The 12,886-nt window shown below is 39.8% G+C and overlaps 1 protein-coding gene across 11 annotated transcripts in view; it reads left to right on the top strand.

Annotated features, from left to right (window-relative positions):
• The window catches only part of EPS8 (epidermal growth factor receptor pathway substrate 8), a 141,070-nt gene that overhangs the window by 34,868 nt on the left and 93,316 nt on the right, over window positions 1-12,886 (top strand). The window contains exon 1 of one of the 11 annotated variants that reach the window (XM_055807885.1): window positions 5,807-5,829. The exons of the other annotated variants lie outside the window; for them this stretch is intronic. The gene's annotated coding sequence lies outside the window, so the exon portion shown is untranslated. Of the gene's footprint in view, window positions 1-5,806; window positions 5,830-12,886 lie in introns of those variants that run through there. 11 annotated transcript variants of the gene reach the window in all.

The following is a 12,886-nucleotide window of genomic DNA, read 5'->3' as shown; positions in this document are numbered from 1 at the left end:
TTGTTTGTGTGTTTGCAGAGTATTTTTTCCTCTCCCTCTGCTGAATGAATAATATCCTGGTGAGGACAAACTTCAAATTTGTAGCAGTTGGTTTGGTGTACTAGGCAATATCATCATACCTTCTTAATCAGAGGTTTTATACTCTCTGCCTTAGTGCTTCACGGCCTGGAAATACAAGCTGTGGGGCTCTGATAACAGAAGTAGTGACTGGCTGCTGTCAGCATAAGGATGATTAAAAATGCGTGTGTGTGTGTGCGTGCATGCTTGTTCACTCCCTTTCCAGCTGAATAGAAAAAGAAACTCCTCAAAGCCTTTTATGTAAGTGCATGTTGGGGTTTTTTTCCCCCTGTTTGGGTCTCTGTGTGGCTGTGTTCAGACAAACTTCATCCCCTGCTTCCTTTTAGAAGATGCTTTGTAAAGAAAAGAGGGTACTTGACCTCCAAAATGTCATCCTGTCATCAGTTCAATACTAGACATACCCTCTCTGCAAAAGATAATAGCTAGCAATTTTTTTGGAGGGAAAGGTGGTTTCCAGTCAGTTTCTCCCATCTGTGATTTTCCTTGATAAAACAATGGCAATCTGCTGCTTCCAGCAGCTGAAATGCTGTGATTCTTTGACAGCAAATGTGTGGAGTGCTGCCTTGCACCTTGTAACACACTGCTTTATTTAAGACTCTGTCATGCTGGGCTGACTGCTGTCTTCCTGGGAGTGTTACACCAAGGAATTATTGATGAGATGCAGCCTGGTCTGCTAAGCACACATTCGCTATTAAAACAACATATGTGCCCTTAGCTATTGCTAATCATTTAAACATGTCTGTGAAATCTGGGGGAAGTGGCCCCTCTGTACATGGATAGAGTCCCATTAAAGCATCAGCATGATACAGCTCTGCATCAGATACTGAATCTTCCAATGAGTATCAGAGTTGAAAACTGGTGCTTTAAGCAGAACTACTTGAAGTTAACTTCTTGAGAAGGTAGAAGGAGCCCCTGTAAGGGTGAGTGCAGGAAAGGCAATACACATACTAGGTTCTTGCCAGATTCTTTCAGGTTTTTACCAAGTTGTTAAGAGTGCTCGTTGGAGTATTTGGACAAAAACCTGGAGGTCAGTGCTGTACTGATCTGTATGTACTAACTTAATTAGCAGTGGAGTTGGAAAATTACTCTGGCTTGAAAAATTACGAGGGTAATTCTACCTTTATGCTGGAGGAGGCAAAGGCAGAACAAGGAACTCAAGTACATTAAGGTCCAGTAGTCTATTAAACCAGGCTAAGTCAAGTAGATTTTAATTAATGGAAAGTTTCAGAAAACAAGTTCAGTGCTATTGTCAAGTATCCATTGTATTTTTGCGAGTTGGAAGGTACCTGTCCTTAAGTTACCTCCATTCTCATTACTGCTGCTCTCCCCTTCAAGTTACGCTTCCGTTCAAGCGTAACAGCTGCTATGTTGAGATCCGCTGAAGGTAGATGCAGTTGCTTTATACTGCTTGAGAACTCTGAGCCCCAGTGCTTCAATAATATAACAACTTCTTTGCTAACGCCAGCAACTTTGGAGGAGAAATGTTTTAAAATTGTTGCAATTGATTTTCTGGTTTCATAGAAATAGAGAAAGCAAGGCAGTAATTGAAGCAATGTTTTTTTATTTAAAATTATTATTGCTTGAGTAGGTGCACTTTTTTTCACCAGTATTTCCATTATGAGAAGTTGGAGGCCACAGATTTTCTAGAAGCCTAATAATTTCATGTAGATAAAGTTACTCTTTTGCAGTGGAAGCATGTCTATGTCTTGGTCAGGAAGGTACCAAATTTAGGACTAGTTGTTGTCTGTCATATCTGCGGGCCCAGTCTGACCCACAAGCTTGAATGCCAGCATGGAGGAGAAGGCAAAAACCTTTGCTCCCCTGCAGCGTGTGTAGGAAAGCATCTCCATGTGGAGAGACTTCTTTTGAAACCCAAGATCATCAGGAAGGTATGTTGAAAATTTGCTGTGCAGATAAAGATTGAGTCAGCCAATGCCTGCTTATCATGTCAAGTAGTGATTATACCATGACGTAAATCACCTCATGCTATGAATACATCCAATTTTGATGGGTTTGCCTATGGCTGCACTTAAGAAATGTGTGTGAGCTCAAATGCAGGTGTTTTTTTTTTCTATTTCTGTGAATGCTGTAGTAACAGAGCATAGAGCTTCAAGTACAGCATACATGGAGAGTTTCCTGCACTTTGGCATTTTGCACTTTGCTTTCAATCCCGCTGTGTTGCTTTTTGCTACCTGCAAATGCAGTGTGCTTTTTTGAAACTACAGTGTGAATCTTTGTCTGTAACTTGAATTTTCTCATAGTTTTTTGTTTGTTTTTTTGTTTTTTTTTTTTATGATTCTTTGCTGTTTTTCTTGCATTTCTAGTTCTTCTTGATTATAGACATCCTTTGGTGTCAGAGCAGTATTACACCAAAGTGATTGGCTAACACGTATTATAAATATGTAAATAAATATGTTTCAGAATCAGGTAAATGAACCTCCTGCTCCAGATATTCATTTGTGTTGCTGGGATGCTAGAACACACTGACAGATATTGCAGACCATCATAAGCCTGCAAATTAATAATGGTCAGTTATTAATGATTATTTTGAAACTTAAGAAAAGTGGTAGCTTAAGCAGTTGATATAAATCAAACCACTCTTGTTAGCATACTTTTTGCTTAGCTCCATGGAATCACTGAAGCTAGATGGATATGTCTGGTAGTTTCACTACAGGGGAATTTAACTTATTTCTCAATGAGAGTAAATGGGACATAACCTCTGAGAATTTATCTGCTCAATCACCTGTGTTTTCTATTTTAAAAATAACATTTCTAGGAACTGCTGTTTTTTCTAATCCTGTATTTCAAAACCACATGGTTACCCTGTCTTTTAAATCACGAAGATAGGGAGCGCATTTTCACATCAAGACCTGGCTGCTCAGATGGGACATTTGTTTTTGAGAAATGGAGAAATCTGAGCATTTTGAGTGTTGTCATTGCATGTGGTGTGGCTGCTGATGCCCACGTGCCCCGCTCTGCAAGCAAAGAATCAATGTCACAAATGAGAGCTACGTTGCTCATTGAGTGTTGACAGCTTGTCATTACAGAGTTTTTTCCTCTTGGCTTGCAGTTGAAAAGGTTTAGAAATGGTCATAATCTCTTTCCTCAAGTGACCGAGGGAAGAAATATTGGGCTGTGTTCTTTCCAGATTTGGGGAGAAACTGCTGCTTGTTTGTGTTGAGCTTACAATTATTTTACTGTCTTGGTCAGATTTTTTTAAGGTATCCAAAATCATTAACCTCCCATGGAGTGAAAGAGGATGTGAAGGAGTGGTAAGGGGAGAGGAAGGAAGAAATGGTAGCTAGAGGTTGGGGGTTTTCTTGGTTTTAGGTGGGGTGTTTATTTTACAGTGGCTGTTCCTGGTATGTAGGGGAGGACGGTGGGGAAGGTAGGGTGATGGTGGGTACATGTAGTAAGGACGTGGCATTTGCTCAGCCGTGTGGCAAGAAGGAATTGTGTATCAGCCAGTTTTTCTCGTGTCTTTTTAACTGGGGCTATATAAGAATATTTTTGTTTAATGCATAAGCATGGCTGTGTTCTGCTCTGAGCATGCATGCTGGGCTGCTGAAAATTAAATTAGTAAATGAGACCCAATGACATAAAAACAAACCCAGGCAAACAAACTCCCTGTAGTGTGCAGGCGGAGAGCACCCTTCGTCCTCTGTCATCAGAGGAACAGGGTGGTTTGAATTGGCTTCCACCTTTGTTTTGAGAGGTTGCTGTGGTGATGAATAACCTTTGCAGAGGGTGTGTGAGCAAGAGTGTGCGTGTGCCTTCGTTCTTGCATATAGAACAATGCTGCTGAGCGCGTTGCTTTTCACCCCGGCATCAGAGCGTATATCTTAGCAATGGTCAGCTGCTTCCCCAGAATGAGTTAAATAACAAAACTGTTGTCTTGGAGCTAGTTATTGACATGGTGTTAATCCACTGATCACTTCCTTGCATTGCTTTCATGCCAGGTAGCAGGAAGCTGGGTGATGGCAAAGTGGTAGCTTTTATCCTGCAACTCCCCTTCCATGCAATGGAAATCTGATACGCCTTATTTGCACAAGCTTATGACACCTTAGCTTTGTCTTGTTATCCTGGGTTTGAGGAAGGATAGTAGGTAGAGAAATAGACTGACAGAGGTACTCTGTAAAAGGAAAGAGGGAAATGCTATATGAGAGGGCTTTCTCTCCCCTCCTCCCCCCCCGGTTGCATTTTCTTTACTGAGGAAAAAACCCGGGGGACTGTCTCTGTGGGTTAGTATTGTTCCTTTTAGTCTCCATTCATCAATAAATATTAAAACAATGTATTATTAAATTTACTGCAGCTCAAACTAGATCAGTATGTTTTTCATACTAAGATATAAAAATCTGTTGAACAACTGCATATTGGTACAGCAGTGACTGAAGATTAGCATATATGTATGAATATTCTAAGTGAGACTTCTGTGCTTTCTTCATGAAGTCGCACTGGTGCAAGTATAGTTTGGTACAGTTGTCTGAAGAGTTATAAATATCACTTCTAGGTAAAGAATTGCCTTCAAGAAAGTCTTGGAAACTTTGTTTTCCCCTTGCTAGAAAACCCTAGCAAGGATTGGCAAGGATGAGTCACCACCTGAGACAGCTCACAGAGAATTTTCTTTCCCGCATATTACCCTCATTCTTGATATCTGTGACCCTGCCCCATATATAACCTGTAGGAAGTACTCGGGGGGAAAATCCGAGTCACTTGGAGAAGATCCAGTGGCCATGATAAATGCAATGAAGTTTAAAATGTTTACTTTTGCTGTATAATTCCTGAACTACAAAAAAACCCCAAAAAACAACCAAACAAATCAAAAAACCCCCGTGTGAATTAATTCTGTGTCAGCTCCCCATCTCTTCAGAGACAATCATAATTGGTGGTTTCATTTGTGAGGCTGTGTACTTTGAAGGTTGTCTTTTTCTTGACTGCAGCCATACTGAAGGATCAAAGAGGAAGACGAAAACATTTTAAAAGCAGCAAGGCCTCTCATGGTATTTAAAGTGAAGGTGATGAAGTCAGAGTACGTGGCCCCCTTGCATGACTGAGGGAACTTCTTGCTGAGTTAGAGCAGTTGGGGAAATGACCTTCTTTCCCTCCAGCAGTTTTTTGAGGCTTGTCATCTTGAAGTTTTCCCCAGCGCAATTTAAACATGCTGTCAGCTCCCTTTAGTGGCTCACTTAAGTTAAAATCACCTTCAGTAAGGAGTGTTTAATTACATCTTCTAATACCTTATTCAGCCTCCCCTCCTGGATTTTTGAGAATCTGGAGAATGCTGCTAATAGAGTAGAGCTAGCGCTTACAGGAATAAATTAGCAGCAGTACCATAGCTGTGCTTTTTACATCTGACACATTCTCCAAGGCTAACACCACACCTCCTGTACTTCTTCAAATTCATTTGTTCCGTTTCAGTTCAGTCTTTTGAAATATTTTGTGATGAATGAGTTCACTTTACAAGCTGGTGATCAGCAGCAGCTGTTCATAGTCATGCTTTAAATTGAATCCATCTGTCAGTGGACTCTTTAAAGTGGGAGTTTCACGTTGTCAGGAGACTTGATTACACCAGAGTAGTATCTGGGTGCTGTTTGCCAAAAAAAAAAAAAAAAAAAAGAAAAAGTAAAAAAAAAAAAAGTGTGCTTGGTTGGACTCTGGGCTACCCTTACAGTTTCATCTGTAGAGCTGTGATTTAGCCTGCTGAGAGGAGAGCAGAGCGGCTACAAGCAGTACTTTTGCACTGACATGCAGGTAGGTGTTCAGATGTAGGTTGGAATTAGGAGATGACCTGCAGTAATCTTTGTGGAAACCATATGCAGTGCTTGCTGCTTAATCGTGACTCTTTGATGAACCTCATCCCCAGCTCTTTACATGTTTTGGTTGTAGCACTGAGGCAGATTAATGGTCTTCACAGGATGAGCTGAAGAGGAAAAGACGGCTTATTCAAATCAGCAAAGGAGATAACACAGCTTTTTTTTGCCCTGGTACACACACGTCATTTTTTATTTTCATTTGTAACCAGAGGATGGTGAAATGTATCTGCTGAGGCTGTTTTGCAAACTGCATTTAAGGCAACATTTGAGAGCAACAAATGGTCATTTGCTGACTGCATTAATTGTTCTTATAATTTTATGTGAAAGTTTTGGTCAGTAATGTTCTCCGTAAAGTATGTATTGGATGTGGAAACCAGCTGATTCATGGTTTGCAGTCCCTGGGTCTTAGCACAGGTAACTTAGCATGTTTTCCTTTTCCTCAGTTTGTTCCTCACCAAGACTTCTGTGGAAAGGACTGGGCTTGTGCTGGGATGTGTGTATAGCTCTATGGAAAAGCGTTTCTTACCAGCAGAAGCTTGTTCACCAAACTACTGCATGTTTACCTGAGAGTGACATTTTCATTATATCATTTCATTTTAGGAAAGAAAACTTTCCTTGGAGGAACAGAACAATGGTACAGCCTCCTTTGCTGCTGCAAAACTTATTTTTGTGGTAGGAGGGCTATATTTCATTTCCCATCTCAGTTGTGGTCTCCAACCACAGAGACTGCCTTGTCTGTGGTCAGATAAACCTTGCTTGTCTCAGCAGCTCACAGCAGCAGACCTCACACCATGTCTGATGTTCACCCGTGTTTCTCTGCTATAAACTTCTCTCTCTCACTTTTGCTGTTGCAGTCTGCAAGCATTGCTGCTCAACAGGGCAGCTGCAGCACTGCTGCCTGCATTCCTAGTGCAGTGCCAAGTCAGCACCTCAATTAACACAAAGTGCTGGCAGAAGCATAGAGAAAGGGAAAAAAACCCCAAATCAAACAGCAAAACACAACACCCAGACTGGCATTGTGAGCTTGTATTTTATGTCAATTGAAGCTAGTACAGTGTCTCTGAAATGAAGTGTCTGTTGTCATGTGGTAAGATAAGAACCTCTTAGCTTTTCTTTAACATATAGCAAGCAGCACTGTATACACCAGTCTGTTATTGCTGTGTACCTGATAACTACAGATGATATTTTTTTTAAATGGAGACTCATTAACGAGTTCCACATGGAGATGGTGAGAACTGCACATTGAGTGAAGAGATTGATTGATGTTGGCTTATGTTAAGAAAATATGGCTGACAGAAGGAGTCAATACATGCTCTTTTTTTTTTCTGTAGTGCATTGTTTTTCCTGCATGTGTTTAGTCAGGGAACTTAGCAGGGGGAATGCCATTGCTTAATAGCTGATAGAATCATGTTATCTTCCCTTAAAATACTTAATAGAGTTAAAATACAGTTATTAAGATCTGGCACTCATTTGAACGCCCACTTGGTGCTTGGATTATAAACATGCAGTATCTGTAAATTAGCTGCAGACACAAAGTATTCAGTCCTTCACCATTTAACTTAATAAGCAGTCAAAGCTGTGCACCAGTGAGCATGTGAAACGCCTTGTTCCACAAATCCCTAGACAAATGCGTCCCTCCTTGCTGGGAGCACTCAGAACTCTGAAAACCGCTGGGTTCTGATTTCAGCTTTCCAAATTTCACAAGTTGGGCCAGAATGGAGGGATTTGGGAGGAAAGAGAACTGTGCTTTCCCTTCCCACGTAAAGAAATGGAGACAAACACTGAGAGGACACTGGAAGGGATGGGCTTCCCACATCAGGAGGAGTGGTGTGGAGCAACAGCTCTGTTGGAAGCTCAGGGGGTATCTGTGCACAGCAGCAACCCTCAGCTCCGCGTCTTTCTCCAAGATTAGCATGAACGGGCAGGGTATGCCAAGCCCACTGCTGCATGGATATTTGAAGAGGCAGCAGTGATATCTACGGAGGATTATGAATGAAAATTTCAGTATCTTGTCTAGACTGTACTGATCATTAAAGATGAAATTATTAATTTTTAAAACCAAGTTATTTTCCTTTTGGCTTTTACAATTGTTTTTAAAAAATCAGCTTTTTGATGCCACGGTATGCTTTAAGCAAAAAAATGATATGTATATGGGTACTCTGTGTCTAATTTTTCACTTGAAACTAGATAAATAACATATTTTGTGAGTATCTGTGACTGAATACAGGTCTAATGTTTGTGTTGCTGAGATAGTCACAGCATGAGCAGTATGGTTAGTGCTGTGTAAAAATTTAAGTATTTTCTGATTTGTATTTTTATGAGCAGTTGCAAGTAAAATTTTAGTATCTGGTTTAATTTTTATCAGCCATGCACAGATGTTTTATTCCTGGAAATGTAGAGTTGGGAACGAGGTAAGGAACAGACAGTGCTGACTGAGGAGTTTTGTAATCTCTGTTACTCACCGCAGTTCTTGACGGAGGTCTGAAGCAGTGAGGGTTGAGCCAATGAGGATGCGATAGAAAGCAAAGCATTCTGAAATTGCTAGCAACTGGATTTTCATGTAGTACATCTTAGTGGCTAATCTTTTATTGGCATTATTATAGTTCCTCAGTTTATATTGTAGCTGTTACAGCAGAAGCTGAAATACTCTTTGCTATCATTTGGAGATGGAAATTTCTTCCATTTTATTTCATTAGAAATTCTGTATGAAAGATCTGTTGATGTATAGAAAATGTAAAACTATAAAAATGGTTGCCAATATCTTTACCTACAGCATTTCTTAATGCAGCTCAGGTTATAAATGGAAGAGTTTACTCTTTTTTGGAATTCCTTTCAGTAAGTGAGGCGGAATGCAGACTGCTGTAAGACATGCAGAATTTCTTACTGTTATATACTGCATCTGGGAATCTTTGTGTAGAGGGAAAAGTAAAAGGCTGAAAGCACTGTATAGTAGTATACTATGTAACCAAAAAGCATCTGTCATGTAGGAACAATGAGCTAAAGGTTACATTTGGAAACAAATGTAACTAAATTTGTATCCCTGCGGCCAATTTACTTTCATCTCCTCCACAGCCAAAGGCCACATGTAAGTTTCAGATGGCCCTGTCAAATTTCACATGGTACAACTTCAACATTTTTGGTGGCATGGCTCTCTTGGGTGTGCAGAAAAGCCACCACCAGGTGCCACTTCACTGACATCTTCAGCAGCCAGCTAAATATTGAGCTGTAGCTGTTCAAGATTTTGTGTGGTGTGCATTTATGTTTTGTTTGGTTGTTGTTTTTTGGGGTGTGTTGTTTGTTTGTTTGGACATGGGTTTGTGTATTTAAAAAAAACCATTTCCTCTATGCCTACAATCTGCTTTCTTGTATTTGTGGCAGAATGTCTTAAGTAACTAGGTAGCTGCCTTAGGAATTACCTGTTGTTTTCTTTTAAGGGAAGGATCGCACACTTGTAGCCAGCATTGTGCCACTTGCTGTTGGTTCCTCTTTGCTGTTGCTTGCTCAAATGCATGTGCTAGTCCGTAGGAGAGGGCATGAGTGGCTGAATCATGCCTTTCGATTTCAAAGAATAGCCACTTCTGTGCTGAGTAATTTACATACACTCCTCATTTGCTCTACAGTTAGGTCAGGGCAAACCGGCAATACTGGCTTTTGCAGCACAGGCTGCTCTGTTTGAAGCTAGGTATGTGGCAAGGCATCGTATTTATTATCAAGCCCCTAATATCCATCTGATTTCATTGCTGTTGGTGTCCTTTCTGTGGCTTAATCAAGAGCCCTTACTTAACACACTGTAGCTCTCACACAGGTCATGTGTCTTGTGTAACACAAGGATGCATCTGTGTTTTATCTTCTGTGGCTAAATAACATTTTGGGCAAAGAGGAGACTGCTGCGCTACTTTCTTGGTAGAGTTAATTGCTGATAAATAGGGATCTGATTCAGCTAACTGCTTACACCATATGTTCCTATCAAATTGTGTTGAGCAGGGTTATGTGCTCTCCAGAGAGCTTCAGGAACTCGTGAACTTTGGCATCTGCCTGTTTAGAGGAAGGTGCAGCTGGCTGCAACTAATAATTCCTATAATAGAGATGAAGTGCAGAAAAATAAGCTCTGTTTAGCAAGTAAGGAACTGCAAGTTTTATCTGTGAAAAGGAAGAATGAAGTTCAGGATACTGGCAAGACATTGATACACCTGCACAGTTTTATAACATTGAGCTGCAAGTACCAGTTGAAGGTTTCAGTTTTTAAAGAGGAAGGGTATCATTCTTACTTTGCTTTTCATGCTGATCCCTCTGCGGGGTGAGGAAGGGATTTTGTCTAAAATTCTTAGTGAAGGTCACAAAGATCACTGGCTTTATGTTGTGGGCAACCATAGAGTGTTGGCTGCTAACAGTTGCAAAATATTTAAGCAAATAGATCAAAATACATGAGTCATTATGGTTGTGTATTGCAAAGGTGGGCTCATTTTTTCTCATTTCTTATCCCATTACTTTTCTCATTTAAATTAAACTATTGACTTTTCCTCTTGTGTAAATGAATTTTTCTTACAGTTCTTACAAATCTTTTATGTATGCTTAAAAAATTAAAAAGTAGAGTATTTCTTCTACAGCTGCTAAATTGTTTCTCACGCTTCTTACTCTTGTTTAAAGAAGAAGAGGTCCAAAGAAATTCAGACCAGAACTCTTGCTACTTACTTGTCTTCTTAAAAACAAAACAAATTGGGGAAAAAGCGCCTTTCTAATATGTGGCCGTATAGAAAAGCAGTGTCTCATTTTAAGCTAGTACATTGCTTAATAGATTTTATTAGTTGGGAAAAAAAAATGCAGAAGAATCTTCCTCTGTGCTGCCATTGAGGGTGGTTAAAGTGACACTGCCTGTCTTCACTTAGAAGGATGTATTCCCCCCCCTTAAATATTTTCAGTTAAACATGCTTTTAAAATTCATTATCAATATGGAAAATACAATTAGTCAGGCAGCTGTAAGCCACAGTCCCCTTTCTCCATTCCCTTCCCCCTATTAATTTTTCCTTTCTGTACTTCTCAGTGCTCCATCTGCGTGTGTGTAATAATTGTCTGTGCTCTCTCTTCACTGGTCTTGTTTCCATTCTTTGCTGGCAGAGTAACTCTCATCATTGAACTGGCAAAAACTTTCAGGTGCTGTTTATAACTTAATTGAGAGGTTAGGTTTGCTGCTGTAGGTGATTGTAAGTGGGAGGAGCTCCTGAAATCTGTTGCTGTTCTGAGGCTGCAGTTTTGGTTTGAACAGCTGCTGCCTGCTCTGGGCTTTTTCTCAGAACTACGCAGGTGAGCTCACTTCCCAGCTGTTTTAACCAGCCCTTTAGTCTCCTGGGTTGGTACCTAAGACTTGGGTGGCCTGGCAAAGCAAAGCTTTGGGGGTCCGTGTCCTGTCTTTCTGTTGTGTCCAAGACATGTGCAGCTTGTTGCTTGGTGTTCTGGATTGTTCCGTGCTCAGGTGTCAGGTACTACATTTGCTGTTGAAATGACAGATCATGATGGTGTGCCGTCATTAGGAAATGTGACTTGAACTTTGTGGTGTATGTAGGAAGCTGTAGGAATAGTATTGAATTATAGACTGCAATTCACAGCAATCTCTGTCGAAAATCCCTTTGACAAGTTTGGTAGGGATTGAATAGGTGCAGTTGAAATTTTGTGGGGTTCTGGCATAATACATATTAGTGGTGTTATGGGTTTTCAGTATCACTGGTGTTCCAAAATATATGCATGGAGATTTTTCAAAGCAGATGGGAAAACGTAGTCCTCCAAGTAGTGTTCATGTCACTAGGAATTTTCACTATTTTTTATTTTGCTTTGTAAATTTAGATTTATATTTTTCTTTAATCCTTCAAGTCGCATGCTTTAAAAATGACCATAAGTAGGCAAGTATACCTTTTAAAAAGTCCTTATTGTTTGTGGTGTCAAAGCATAACAAAATTGATCTTGGTCTTAGGGGCTTTGGTAAGACTGCAGTAATTGTCTAGATGTTTACCTTGTAAAGCTACCTTCTTTGCATGAAATATACAGTGATTTAGTGTTTTGTTGATACTAAATTCATGATTCCTTCAGTTAAACTAGTGTCAGTAGCCATTATTTGATCCTCTTCCCTTCTACTATGGTATTCACTGTTGTAAAATTGTAACACAATGGATAGATGTTGCACAGAAACGAGGTAACCATTTACTTAACAAATAAAAAAATTCGTGGTTAACACCCTTGGAAAACTCAATGAGGAACTTCATAGAATGTTTGACTATTGACTGAAAGACGATGACACCTCTTTGCTGATATGCAAAGTTATTTGTCATTTAGGGAAAAGGTAAAGCAGCAGCTTGAGTGTCAGTACTGCCTGACTGTGTCTTAAGATTTTTTTTTCTTTTTTTTGAGGTGGAGCTTTGAAAGAATGTGTTATTAACTATGAAAGTATGTGTTATTTGGTATTTGAGAATTTTAATTATTTTGGTTGTCACTTGTCGAAATACGAAACAAAATTTAGTGTGTGGTGTACGACATTGATAAATCTTAAATTGCTGGCCCTTTGGGCATTTATAACTTATCAGCAGTGAAGTGTTTTGAAAAAGATTTCTGTGAGAATTTAAAGCATTAATATCACCTATACTTTGTAGACCTTTAGAATACGATTCCTCTGAGATGATAGAAGTATGATAATAACAAGTCTTAGGCTTCATTTGAAGTGATTTTCTTGACACCAAACTGAGGTTTACACGCTTTTATTTTGTTGATAAAATAACGTCCAGCTCAGGTGACCTTAGCTGTGAGTACACAGTCTTAATCCTAAGGATTTCCTTTCTAAGCATTAGGATTTTGTCCCAAAAGTTATGAAGCATGTTGCTTCTAACAACTTTCAGCATATAGTTAAGACTTAGAGGCAATGTGTAGACTTGCAAGCAGATGCTGGCATGGAAGGCTTAAATTTCTGAGTTTTGTGTTGAAGGGAAGAACTTGGCTTAAATCTGATAGGG

Source organism: Falco peregrinus, chromosome 6 (assembly GCF_023634155.1).
Source record: "Falco peregrinus isolate bFalPer1 chromosome 6, bFalPer1.pri, whole genome shotgun sequence".
NCBI classification, from domain to species: domain Eukaryota; kingdom Metazoa; phylum Chordata; class Aves; order Falconiformes; family Falconidae; genus Falco; species Falco peregrinus.
Note: the sequence above shows the minus strand (reverse complement) of the source record. Positions and strands in the feature narration are given on the sequence as shown.